We start from the raw sequence: 11,989 nt of genomic DNA, 5'->3' as shown, positions 1-11,989 counted from the left end.
CCGTGTAGCCTTGAACAGAATGTTGGGGCAAGTGCTGTTAGCACCCAACACAAAGACAAAGATCCCCCGTATAACCTGAGCAGACTGTTAGGGCAAGTGCTGTTAGTGAGCACCTAACACAGACCAAGATCCCCCGTGTAGCCTGAACAGAATGTTGGGGCAAGTGCTGTTAGCACCCAACACAAAGACAAAGATCCCCCGTGTAGCCTTGAACAGACTGTGAATAAAAAAATATTTAAAATATCACGAAGTCGTGATTTTTTTATATATCACGAAGTCGTTTCACATATAAGCAAGGACAAAGGATCATGCAACTTAGTCTTGCAGAGGAGAGGGGTGATGTGTTGCTAGGTGCTGACCGACAGCGTCGCTGAAAGTTTCATTCTACATTTACCCTGATAGTTTAAGTCGCTTTGCAGAGTCAAGGATTTCGATGAGCGATAAGAGATGCGAGAAGCTAAGAGCCGCGCGAATACAATTGATGAGTTCTGAGAGTGAGTGAGGAGCTGCGAGCAGAATCGTGCGCCGCCCGGAGAGAAAGACAAAGGCGGTCGGGCGTGGTGCTGGCCACCCACCCCCTCGTGTGCCGTGCCGGTCTTCATAGGTGCTGCTCGCTAACAGCACTTGCCCCTACAGTCTGTTAAGGCTACACGGGGGATCTTTTGTCTTTTGTGTGTGTGACTGCCGCGCGCCAAAGCACTTGCTCGGATGATGCCAAAAACAAACACCCCACTCACCCACCCAACCAGCCGTGTATATATGTGTGTGTATATGTGTGTGTGTATACAGTGAGGGAAAAAAGTATTTGATGCCCTGCTGATTTTGTAGGTTTGCCCACTGACAAAGAAATGATCAGTCCATAATTTTAATGGTAGGTTTATTTGAACAGTGAGAGACAGAACCAAGTTCACTTTGTTGCGATGAGTCTGCTTCAATACGCGCCTCCGAGAAAGCACACGCGCCCAAAGGCCAACGTGGGCTCCTCCACCACCACCACCACCAAACTATTTGATTTTGAAAACATTGTGAAGTTTGGGGAAGGCGTGTTTAACGCATCTTGAGTCGCGTCGTATTTCAGTGACGGAAGTTATTTTTGACCGATACGGGTCAAGGAATTCTAGATTTGAAGCTTTCGTGACTGCAAGGATCCATACTCTTTGGTTCTATTCGGTAAAGCCACGTAGGTCAAAAAATAAAACAACAAAAATCACGACGTTTCGGCCACAACACCACAAGCGGCCTTCATCAGGTGAAGGGACCTTTAAGCTTAAAGGTCCGCGGTCTGAGCGTGGCTGTTCCACTCCAGCGCTGTCCTCGAGACAGCCTGATCCCTTCACCTGATGAAGGCCGCTTGTATCATGGCCGAAACGTCGTGATTTTTGTTGTTTTATTTTTTTACCTACGTGGTGACTTTACCGAATAGAACCAAAGAGTACGGGGGTCAAGGGGCCATCGGGTCCCCCCCGTACGCCGCACGCTCGATGCCACGGCTCCCCATGGTGGCTCGCGGCAGGGAGCGAGGCGCCCCAGGGCTGACTCGACTCTCGTGTGCGTGACCGACACCCGGTCCTCCTCACTGACACGTTAGACCAGCTGACAGACGGACGAGTTTGTGTTTGATCACGTATGTCGACTCGAACAGAGATTCTGTGCGTACGTGTTTTTTTTAATCTGCATTGATGCTAATAATAATGTATCTTTTTTTTTACTTACATGTAAAAACCCGCCTCGATTACATTTTCAATTTCAAACAGCGCACGTATTGGTGTGTGTGCGTGCGTGTGTCTAATGTACTTATGCGGACACAGCGCCAATCGTACGGAATGATAGAGTAAAACCAGGAATTACAGTGCACAGCAGTGCCTCCTAACCCGGGGTGCACGGACTCCCTGTTGGGGGGGTTCGTTGGGCAGATTTCTTTTTCAGAAGGCAAAATAGAATCGAAAACACAAATTAAGCCGCGGGCACGTGTAAGTGGCAACTTGTCTCATCAAACTCTACGTATTTGTTAACAATTGTAAATATATATAAAACAAAAAATTAACGATGGGATACCTCCCGTGTATAAATAATCATCCTGATGAACGAATCTGATTCTATTTTGATTTAAAGCTTTCGTGACTGCAGTAATTCATATTCTTAGTTCTTTCGGTAAAGTTACGTTGAAGGGAAACAACAAAATAATAAAATATATATAAATAAAAAAAGATCGCTTATTTATTTTATTATTTTGTTGTTTCCCTTCAACGTGACTTTACCGAAAGAACTAAGAATATGAATCTGATTCTCTTCTTTGGTTCTTTCGGTTAAAGTCACCACCACGTAGAATGAGAATAAAATAATAGAATTGATCAAATAAAATAACACAATAAAATTCTCACGACGTTTCGGCCACAACACAAGCGGCCTTCATCAGGTGAGCGTGGCTGTGTTCGCTCCAGCGCTGTCCTCCATACAGTCTCGTCCCTTCACCTGATGAAGGCCGCTTGTGTTGTGGCCGAAACGTCGTGAGAATTTTATCGTGTTATTTTATTTTATCAATTTATTATTTTATTCTCATTCTACGTGGTGGTGACTTTACCGAGAGAACCAAAGAAGATGAATCCTTGCAGTCACGAAAGCTTTAAATCGGAATCTGATTCTGTGGGGCATGCGCCCGTCCGGAGGGCTCGCTGCGTCGTAAAGCGCTCGGTCCATCGCTGCCCTCTGCGTTTCCGCTTACCCGTGGTTTACAATAAAAATGTCCATCTTGACCGCATTGTAGACGTCAGCTGCGTAGACACGACACGGAAAGAAACCGACGTCCCAATGTCTAGGGCGAGATCCCGCTGTGTTTCGCGGAAACGTCTTCGTGTGATGCGGTGGGGCGGGGGGGGGGGCTTGGTTTGTGCCGGTGGTCGAGCGGTCGGGCGGTGGGCGGTGCCCACCGCCTGACCGCGGAGGGGTTTCAATTTGAAGCTTTCGTGACTGCAAGGATTCATCTTCCTTGGTTCTTTCGGTAAAGTCACCACCACGTAGAATGAGAATAAAATAATAAATTGATCAAATAAAATAACACAATAAAATTCTCACGACGTTTCGGCCACAACACAAGCGGCCTTCTTCAGGTGAAAGGAACAAACCTGTCGGGACGACAGAGCTTCAATGAATGTGTCGTCCCGACAGGTCTGTTCCTTTCACCTGAAGAAGGCCACTTGTGTTGTGGCCGAAACGTCGTGAGAATTTTATTGTGTTATTTTATTTTATTATTTTATTCTCATTCTACGTGGTGGTGACTTTACCGAAAGAACCAAAGAACCACGGCGGGGTTGTGCGTCGTACGGTACCGCGGGCCGGTCCCCGCGCAAAGTGCCGTTGCAGCGGGCGGCCCCTCACACCAGCTCCAGCACCTGAGGACAAAGAGAGTGAGGTTGGTGGTGAAAGACGGCGATGACGACGATGATGACGATGATGATGGGTACAAGCAACGGACAAGCGAAGCGCGACTGGCGAGCGCCTATTGAGACCGCCACACCGTGGCGGTGGTGGCGATGTGGCCCCGGGGTACACCCCTGGCCTGCTTTTGTCTTCCCCAGTGCCGATGTTTTACACACCGCAGCAGTCAGTGATTTCAGCTCGGGCGAGCTCAAGGGGAGGTTCCTTGAATCGGTTCAATATCACTCGTCCCCGATGTTGGCCGTGGCCGGAAATCGAACCGGGGCTCCTGCGGTTATTCAGAGCACAGCTACACCACCGCTACCCAAGTAACCACACTTACACACACAAGAAAATCCCACCCTTTAGTTATTGTAGCAGCAAGTGTTAACAAGCACCTATTAAATTTTGATTTAAAGCTTTCGTGACTGCAGTAATTCATATTCTTAGCTCTTTCGGTAAAGTCACGTTGAAGGTGACTTTACCGAAAGAGCTAAGAATAAGCACCGATTAAAGCCAACAAGACAAAAAATCAAAGGCAGATATGACCACTACGAAGATCGGAATGATTTCGTCTCCCCGATGCTGGTGTTCACGCACCACACGACATACTTATTTAAGGCGTAGCTTGACCTAGAAGGATGCCCGCTAACGTTTGATACATCGACTCGTCTGTGACGTGAGCCGTGGCAGGGAAGTGAACCTCTCTCAATGGGCTCACAGCACAATGCACACATCACCGCACCAACATTCCCCCACCATACACACACACACCTGGACGAGCGATCGCAATTGAGCAAACAAAAATAAAATCAGCGGGTCACTGCACATCTCATCATCAGCAACAGGCAATGAACAAAGTTCCCCACGAAGGTTATACCGAGTAACGATTCTACCACGCCAACACAACCAATCTTACAGATAGTGCATGGCGCATCGCCTTCCCTTCAAAAAAGCAATTGCAGTCAGTGCCACGGTACCCTTACCTTGATGGTTCCTTGATTGTTGGCTGCTACAAGTACATTGGAGTCCTGCAAGGGCGAGAATCACTTTAAGCAAAGCGATAGCAACGTCACGAATTCGAACTTTTCCACACTGATCCTGCCACACGACAGCGATGCAAACCAACGGTATACCTTTTTTATTTTCCGTACGAATAACGTATAAAGGTGAAGGTGCAGTTTCGCAATTGCTAGCACGCGTGTGCACGTTTAACTTATTTCGCTCCGCACGTAGCCAGCCGTGCCACTGCTGACAAGGGGCCGCAACTAGCAATGTGCGGGCAGTCCTCTCTAGAGGATGCAATATTTGGGCCTACTCCTCCACACTGGCCAGATGTCTTTCGAAGAGCTGGGAACACCGACACACTTTCCCCCACCACGCCCACCGTGCCGATCGTACATCGACCGCGGCGCAGCCATTCGCGCCGTCGTGTGCGTGGACAGAGGAGGCGGTGGTTGAAATTCCAGATAGCTGCTGCCACGTCATTTCAAGCTGTCACGCCGGGAGATCCAACGTAACCGGTGAGCCGCTCATTTACAGCGCAGAGCAGCAGCAGCGGCAGCAGTAGCAACGTAAACCGCCGTTGAATCTTAACCCCACGGGGACAGACGCGTCGGGCACCGAAATCGCGCCGGGAAGCAAGCCAACAATACGCAGCGGGCAGCATGGAGACTCGCAACACCAGCAGGTGGCTCAACGCCGCCCTTGGCACATTAAACGTTCAATGACGCGAGAAGTCTTCTGTCCACCCCGGACCCCCGCTACCACCACCCGCTCCGTCCTCCTCGGCGGAACCGAGATTCGCCTCCTAAATATTCCCCGACCGTTGAGGTGAGCGTCGTCCTTCTCCGAGGTGGCGATGAAAGAACAACAGCAAAACAAAAACATTCTTAAATTTCCATTTGAAGCTTTCGTGACTGCAAGGATTCATCTTCTTTGGTTCTTTCGGTTAAAGTCACCACCACGTACAATGAGAATAAAATAATAAAATAAAATAACACAATAAAATTCTCACGACGTTTCGGCCACAACACAAGTGGCCTTATTCATATTCTTGTGTTGTGGCCGAAACGTCGTGATTTTTGTTGTTTTATTTTTTACCTACGTGGTGACTTTACCGAATAGAACCAAAGAGTGTGGATGCCGTTGTGCACGCGCCCGGGACAACACCGGGTTGCTTGAGGAATCTGAATATAGGAAGCCGTGAGGGTTCCACGCTTGCTCTTAAAAAAAGGCCCTCTTTGGTCGAGTGGATTTTGTGGGCGAGTAACCTTCGGCGAGTGGATTCCGCACCTTCAATTAGCACGGTTGGCCACGTACGGTACAAAAGAAGCTCAGCGTGCATACGTACGTACGTCTTGCGGGGGCGGGTGACCCCCGGGGGGGCCGAGGGGAATTTTGCGGCTGAGTAACTCCGAGGGAGCGAGCGAATCAGACGGGCGAGCATCCGCGTGTGAGGGAGCGAGCGAGTGAGCAAGCGTGAAGGGCGGCGGGCGACCGGCCCGGGCCCGCGGGCCAGGCTGCAGGGCGTGCGCTCACCCCGTCCGGCAGCAGCCGCCAGCACACGGCGCTCACAAACTCTCTCCCGTCCCCTTCACTCTCCTTCCCCAGCGCACCCGTCGCCACGTCGAACTTGAACGTGAGCGACACCTCGGAGAGGCCCTTGTAGTAGACGTACAGCGAGTTGTCCTCACTCCCTGCGTACGGAGAGGGCGGAGAGAGAGAGAGAGCGGAGCGACCGGCGGCACGGTCAGAAGGGGGGGGGGGGGGGGACACGTGAGAGACCGGCGAAGCATCACCGGTTCAAAAACGATGCCATCATCCACCCCGCCGCCGCCGCCGCCCGCCTCCACCACGCGCACGCCACGCGCAACCGACGAGACGCGAGCCAAACGCGTGTCCCGGGAAATCATCCGCGCGCATCAATTAGCCGACGCTTTCCAGCAGGCGGCCGTTCGTCATCGCAAGCGTTCAAATTGGCAATTTTGTGGGCGATTTTTTTTAAAATTCGGTACATTTCGACCGCGCGCAAAGTGACCCAACCGCTGCTTTCCCCGACGATGACTCCAACACGCGAAGCTGACCACGGGAAACGCCGCCGTTGACACGACGGCCCCCCCCCCCCTAGGGGGGTCGCCCCCCTGGAGGGGGGGCCCTCGCCCGGCTTCAAAGGCGACAAACCCCACGGCGAGCGCCACCACCGCTCGGCCCAAAAACAAAACAAAAAATAAAAATAAAGACAGAGGTAAATCGGGGGATTGTCACGATTGAAACATGATCGCGCGCGCGTGTGTGTGTGTGTATCTGTGCACGCGATAAGCAGGGGGTGTGGGGGGGGCAGGCAAGGGTTGGGTGGGTGGGGGGGTGGGGGTCAGCGTGCGGAGGCTGCGCTCACAGCAAGCGACGTAGTCCCCGTTGGTGGCCAGCCCCCCAAAGGTCCTTTCGTTGACGTGGCCTCTGAAGGAGCGCGTGCAGCGGGGCTTGTTCACGCTCCACAGCTTCAGCTGGCCGTCTATCGAGCTGCCCCCGAACGAAACAACGTGAGCGAATGAGGCCCTCGATTTTGTAAGCGGACGCGGGCACCGGCGATTAAACAGGGCCAGTCTCGCAAGGGCGCACGCAGCAGCAGCAAAAGGCACGGCACAAGCTCAATTCGACGGCCTTTCGCGGTTTCTTGACTCCGCAGGTAAATACATTTTGAGAAAAGAAAATTCTTAGCGAACCATTTTAGATTTTTTCTTTCACAGAAATAAATAACTTTTTATATGCTTAGCTCTTTCTGTAAAGTCACCACGTTGAAGGTAAACAATAAAATAATAAAATATATATAAAACAATAAAAACTCTCACGACGTTTCGACCATAACACAAACGGTCATCATCAGGTGTGTTATGGTGTTATGGTCGAAACGTCGTGAGAATTTTTATTGTTTTATATATTTTATTATTTTATTGTTTCCCTTCAACGTGGTGACTTTGCCGAAAGAGCTAAGAATATGAATTGCTGCAGTCACGAAAGCTCTAAATAAAAAAAATAACTTTTATTCAAGCACAACTTTCATAACTGGCGAGCCGCGCGTGATTGGGTGGGCATTCCGAGTTGATCCGGCCCCCTGCCACTTTAAACGGCCGCGCCTTTCAATGGGCGCTACTCACGCAGAGACGATCTCCTCGCCGCTCACGAACTTGGCGTACGAGACGGCTCTCCGGTGGCCCTTGAACACCGTGACGGGCAGCTCGGTGTTGCGCAGGTCGTAATAGTGGACGCAGTGGTCTGCCGAGCACAAACGGAAGGGGTCACTTCACGCTCGCGCGAGTCCCGTGCCCCCCGCCTCTCCCCGCGCCTTTCAAAGACGGCGGACGAATCGCCCGGCTCAGATTAAGCTGGCCCAATCAACCGTGCGGTGGAAAAATCACACCCAACGAGGGCTCTTGTGAAACGTTAGCCGGAAAGGAAGTGGAATAATGCCCCCAAAAGGAGGTCCATTACCGTCATTTGCTTATCATTCTCACAGTCTTAGTTCTTTATTCACAAAGTCTTATTTTTCGCCAATTAAATGTAAGGGAGGGTATAAAAGCTTACTACGCCCGCGGCAATGTCACGGAGGGTAGCGAGGACAGCTCGGCACTCTTCAGTGAGTACGCATTAATGCGTACTCACTTCAGTGGCACGGCCACTGAAGCGATCGTTGCCGCCTGCCGCGTACGATTCAACCTCGAGCGTGCGGCCCCCCCAACAAGTGAACGTAAGCAAATTCTCCGCCAAGCAGAAGCACGTACCAGAAGCTGTGGCCACACTTGGTGATGTACGCCTCTTCCATCGTGTCGAAACAGATGGGGCTGAAGATGCAACGGCACAAGCGATCATCAGGTTAGCAACACAAGCAATCAGACTGTAACACAAGCGATCATCAGGTTAGCAACACAAGCGATCAGACTGCTACACAAGCGATCATCAGGTTGCTTGCGTTGCAGTCGAAACGTCGTGAGAATTGTGTCGTTTTATATTTTTATTCTTTTATTGTTTCCCTTCTACGTGGCGGTGACGTTACCGAAAGAACCAAGAATATGAATCCCTGCAGTCACGGAAGCTTTAAATCCAAAAACATTTACATTTACGCGATCTAACCCAAAAAAACCTACAGCATGGATTTGGTCAAACATCCTCATGCAAGATCCTTCTTTTATACGAAAAAAAATATTTGATGTTTACACAGCATCATATATACTACGCAGTCTTGTCGCTCACTTAGGCTTTAACAGATGAAGAGCATTACGAACAGACTAAGACAGCTGACGCAGTCGGACAATTAAGGATTCTATAGCTACGATTTGCCAATAAAGTACTCAGAAGATGCTCTAGGGCAGTGGTTCTTCTTAACCCGGGCACCTCCTGGGGGTGCGAGATTACCGTTCTGGGGGTGCGAGGCATGGCCACATTGTTTTTAAAGGTAAATCGTTGAAACGCGTACTTCAGCGCGGGCACGTAATTACAACTACTTTATAATAATAGGGTTTTTTCCCCTTTTTTCTGGCGACAAAATTGAAACCTTTTTTTACGAGGATTCATGTCTACTGCATTAACCACAATACCTGCAGTCAAAATGCAAACATAGTATGTGTCTGAATTAACCACAATACCTGCAGTCAAAATGCAAACATAGTATGTTTATTGTATTGCATTTTGACTGCAGGTATTGTGGTTAATGCAGTATCATGAATCCTTGTTAAAAAGGTTTCAATTTTGTTGTCAGAAAAAAGGGGAAAAACCCCTATTATTATATTTTGTTACTGGCAAAGGAGGTCTAATGATGTAGATGCTCACCCCGAGCCCTCATTACTTTTGACAGTGCATTGTCTTTGAGCTGCAAGCCTCGTGGCGTCATCTGGTCGAACACCAATTGGGTCGAGGCTCAAAAGAAAGCCGTCCCTTGGCGTGGACCAATCAGTTTCAAGGGCAATGCATCATATATTATCATAGTATGTGTTTTGTTTGCATTTTGACTGCAGGTATTGTGGTTAATGCAGTAGACATGAATCCTTGTAAAAAGGTTTCAGTTTTGTTGCCAGAAAAAAGGGGAAAAAACCCTATTATTATATTATGGTACTGGCAAAGGAGGTCTAATGATACAACTACTTTGCTTTATCAAGTCGATGTATTTATTCACGTCATAAAAATACAATTGAGAACCAATTTGGTGCAAGGTTGCAGTTAAGGTTAAGAACGACTTCTCGAGGACAGACAGATAGCTGTGGCAACTTCAGCACATCTTCTTTAGTTCTTTCGGTAAAGTCACCACCACGTAGAATGAGAATAAAATAATAAAATAACACAATAAAATTATCGCGACGTTTCGGCCACAACGCAAGCGGCCGTCTTCAGGTGCTTAAGGTTGTGTGAAATCCCTCCCCGTAGAGGCGGTTAAATTTCGATTTAAAGCTTTCGTGACTGCAAGGATTCATCTTCTTTGGTTCTTTCGGTAAGGTCATCACCACGTAGAATGGCCGAAACGTCGTGAGAATTTTATTGTGTTATTTTATTACTTTATTCTCATTCTACGTGGTGGTGACTTTACCGAAAGAACCAAAGAAGATGAATCCTTGCAGTCACAAAAGCTTTAAATAGAAACTTCAGCACACTGAGACATCAATCAGCTTTAGCTTTTAGGACTAACAGAGCATCCGCTAAAGCAATTACACAGCTATGGCAATTATAGTAATGGTGTATTAGAACGTTACCGAGCTCAGATGTCCCCGATAAAATGTTCCTTGGAAACACGAATACTTTGTTGTCGTTATTATAGGACCCAAAAAAAACTGTTAAAAAGAATACATTTTTAGTACAACTAAATCCAGTCTGCCCTGTAAAGCGCCAACAATTATTTTTAAAAACAATGCAAACGCGGGACAATGGCTAACATAACTTCTGCAAAATTTGTCGAATAATTTCACTGTAGAAGTAGACTGGAGTGACGGAACGAGTCCAATTGCGATGTTAGTACCGTTTGCATAAACATCTAAAACATCCTTGAAACTCAATTAAGCATCCCCGGATAAACGTAAACAATAAACGTCGTTATTGGCATTCACCCACCGAACACAAACACAAACTAAGCGCAATCAATACTGCATTAAATCAATGACGTAAATACTTTTTTTAAGTAAAGTGTCTCACCGATATTCGTACAAGGGTCTTTAAATGACCAAAAGCCATGCCAATGATCAACTGGTGGCCGAGTGCCTCCCCACACTCGCACCCTGCCGCCTGCCCGTCCACGACGATGTTTATACTCTTTGGTTCTATTGGGTAAAGTCACGTAGGTGAAAATAAAATAACAAAAAATCACGACGTTTCGGCCACAACACAAGCGGCCTTCATCAGGTGAAGGGACGAGACTGTCTGGAGGACAGCGCTGGAGTGGGAGAAGCCACGCTTAGATCACGACCTTTAAGCTGTGTGAGAAGAAAAACACCAAGCGAGTTGACAAAGGCGACGATATTCTTAGTTCTTTCGGTAAAGTCACGTTGAAGGGAAACAACAAAATAATAAAATATATATAAAACAATAAAAATTCTCACGACGTTTCGACCATAACACAAACGGTCGTCTTCAGGTGTGTTGGTTTGCATAAATGTATTTTTAAACGGTGCATTTATTTATTTATAGAAAAAACGTTAGCGCCACGTGCAGCGATTTGGCAGTTTATTTAGGACTAGTCCATCTATATTCTGAAAAGAGGAGGGGGGAGACGATTTTTTTTTTATGTATGCTGTCTGAAAGCCACTGTAAGCGTGAACAATCAATTAAGACCTGAAATGGTTTATCAAATCTTTCCAATGATTGCTAAGATAGAATCCATCTTCTCGGTTGAAATTGTCTCTGTGCTTGTATATGTGGATAGCCTCATGAACGAATCTCTCATGGTAGCCAGATGGCTTACAAAGACTATACAATCCGCAAAGCTATCACTCAAACCATGAAGAAGGACCCTCTTGAGGAGCCTTTCAAAACCATCACTTTACCCTACATTGCGGGGATCACAAAAAAGATCTCCAAAATCTTGAATAAACACAAGATCCAGGTCCGTTTTAACACATTACATAAAATCCGTGATCTGGTTCCGTCTGTAAAAGATGTGATTCCGGAGATACAATACCCTGGTGTCTACAAACTAAGTTGCCTCTGTGGTAGTAGTTACATTGGAGAAACCAAACGCCATGTCTCGGACCGCATTCGTGAACACAAAGCAGACCTTAAACACGGTAGGACCAACACCTCGGCCGTGGCAGATCATTGTTATAATTCAGTAGGCTCACATGCCATTGACTTTTCCAAGACAGAGGTTCTTTGTAAGCCATCTGGCTACCATGAGAGATTCGTTCATGAGGCTATCCACATATACAAGCACAGAGACAATTTCAACCGAGAAGATGGATTCTATCTTAGCATTCATTGGAAAGATTTGATAAACCATTTCAGGTCTTAATTGATTGTTCACGCTTACAGTGGCTTTCAGACAGCATACATAAAAAAAAAATTCGTCTCCCCCCTCCTCTTTTCAGAATATAGATGG

At 47.7% G+C, this 11,989-nt stretch overlaps 1 long non-coding RNA gene across 1 annotated transcript; it reads right to left on the bottom strand.

Moving 5' to 3' along the window:
- Nucleotides 1–860: 860 nt before the first annotated feature.
- On the bottom strand, nt 861–6,108 carry LOC142910666 (uncharacterized). Its single transcript, XR_012933058.1, has 3 exons — nt 5,956–6,108; nt 4,401–4,445; nt 861–3,389 (listed from the first exon to the last, which is right to left on the bottom strand). It is a non-coding gene; the product is annotated as an uncharacterized LOC142910666 (long non-coding RNA).
- Nucleotides 6,109–11,989: the final 5,881 nt, after the last annotated feature.

Source organism: Petromyzon marinus, unplaced genomic scaffold, assembly GCF_048934315.1.
Source record: "Petromyzon marinus isolate PM22_M1 ecotype Great Lakes invasive population unplaced genomic scaffold, UKy_Petmar_22M1.pri1.0 PM_G_Scaffold_15, whole genome shotgun sequence".
NCBI classification, from domain to species: Eukaryota; Metazoa; Chordata; class Hyperoartia; order Petromyzontiformes; family Petromyzontidae; genus Petromyzon; species Petromyzon marinus.
The sequence above is the reverse complement of the archived record's forward strand: the minus strand, read 5'-3'. Positions and strand labels throughout refer to the sequence as shown.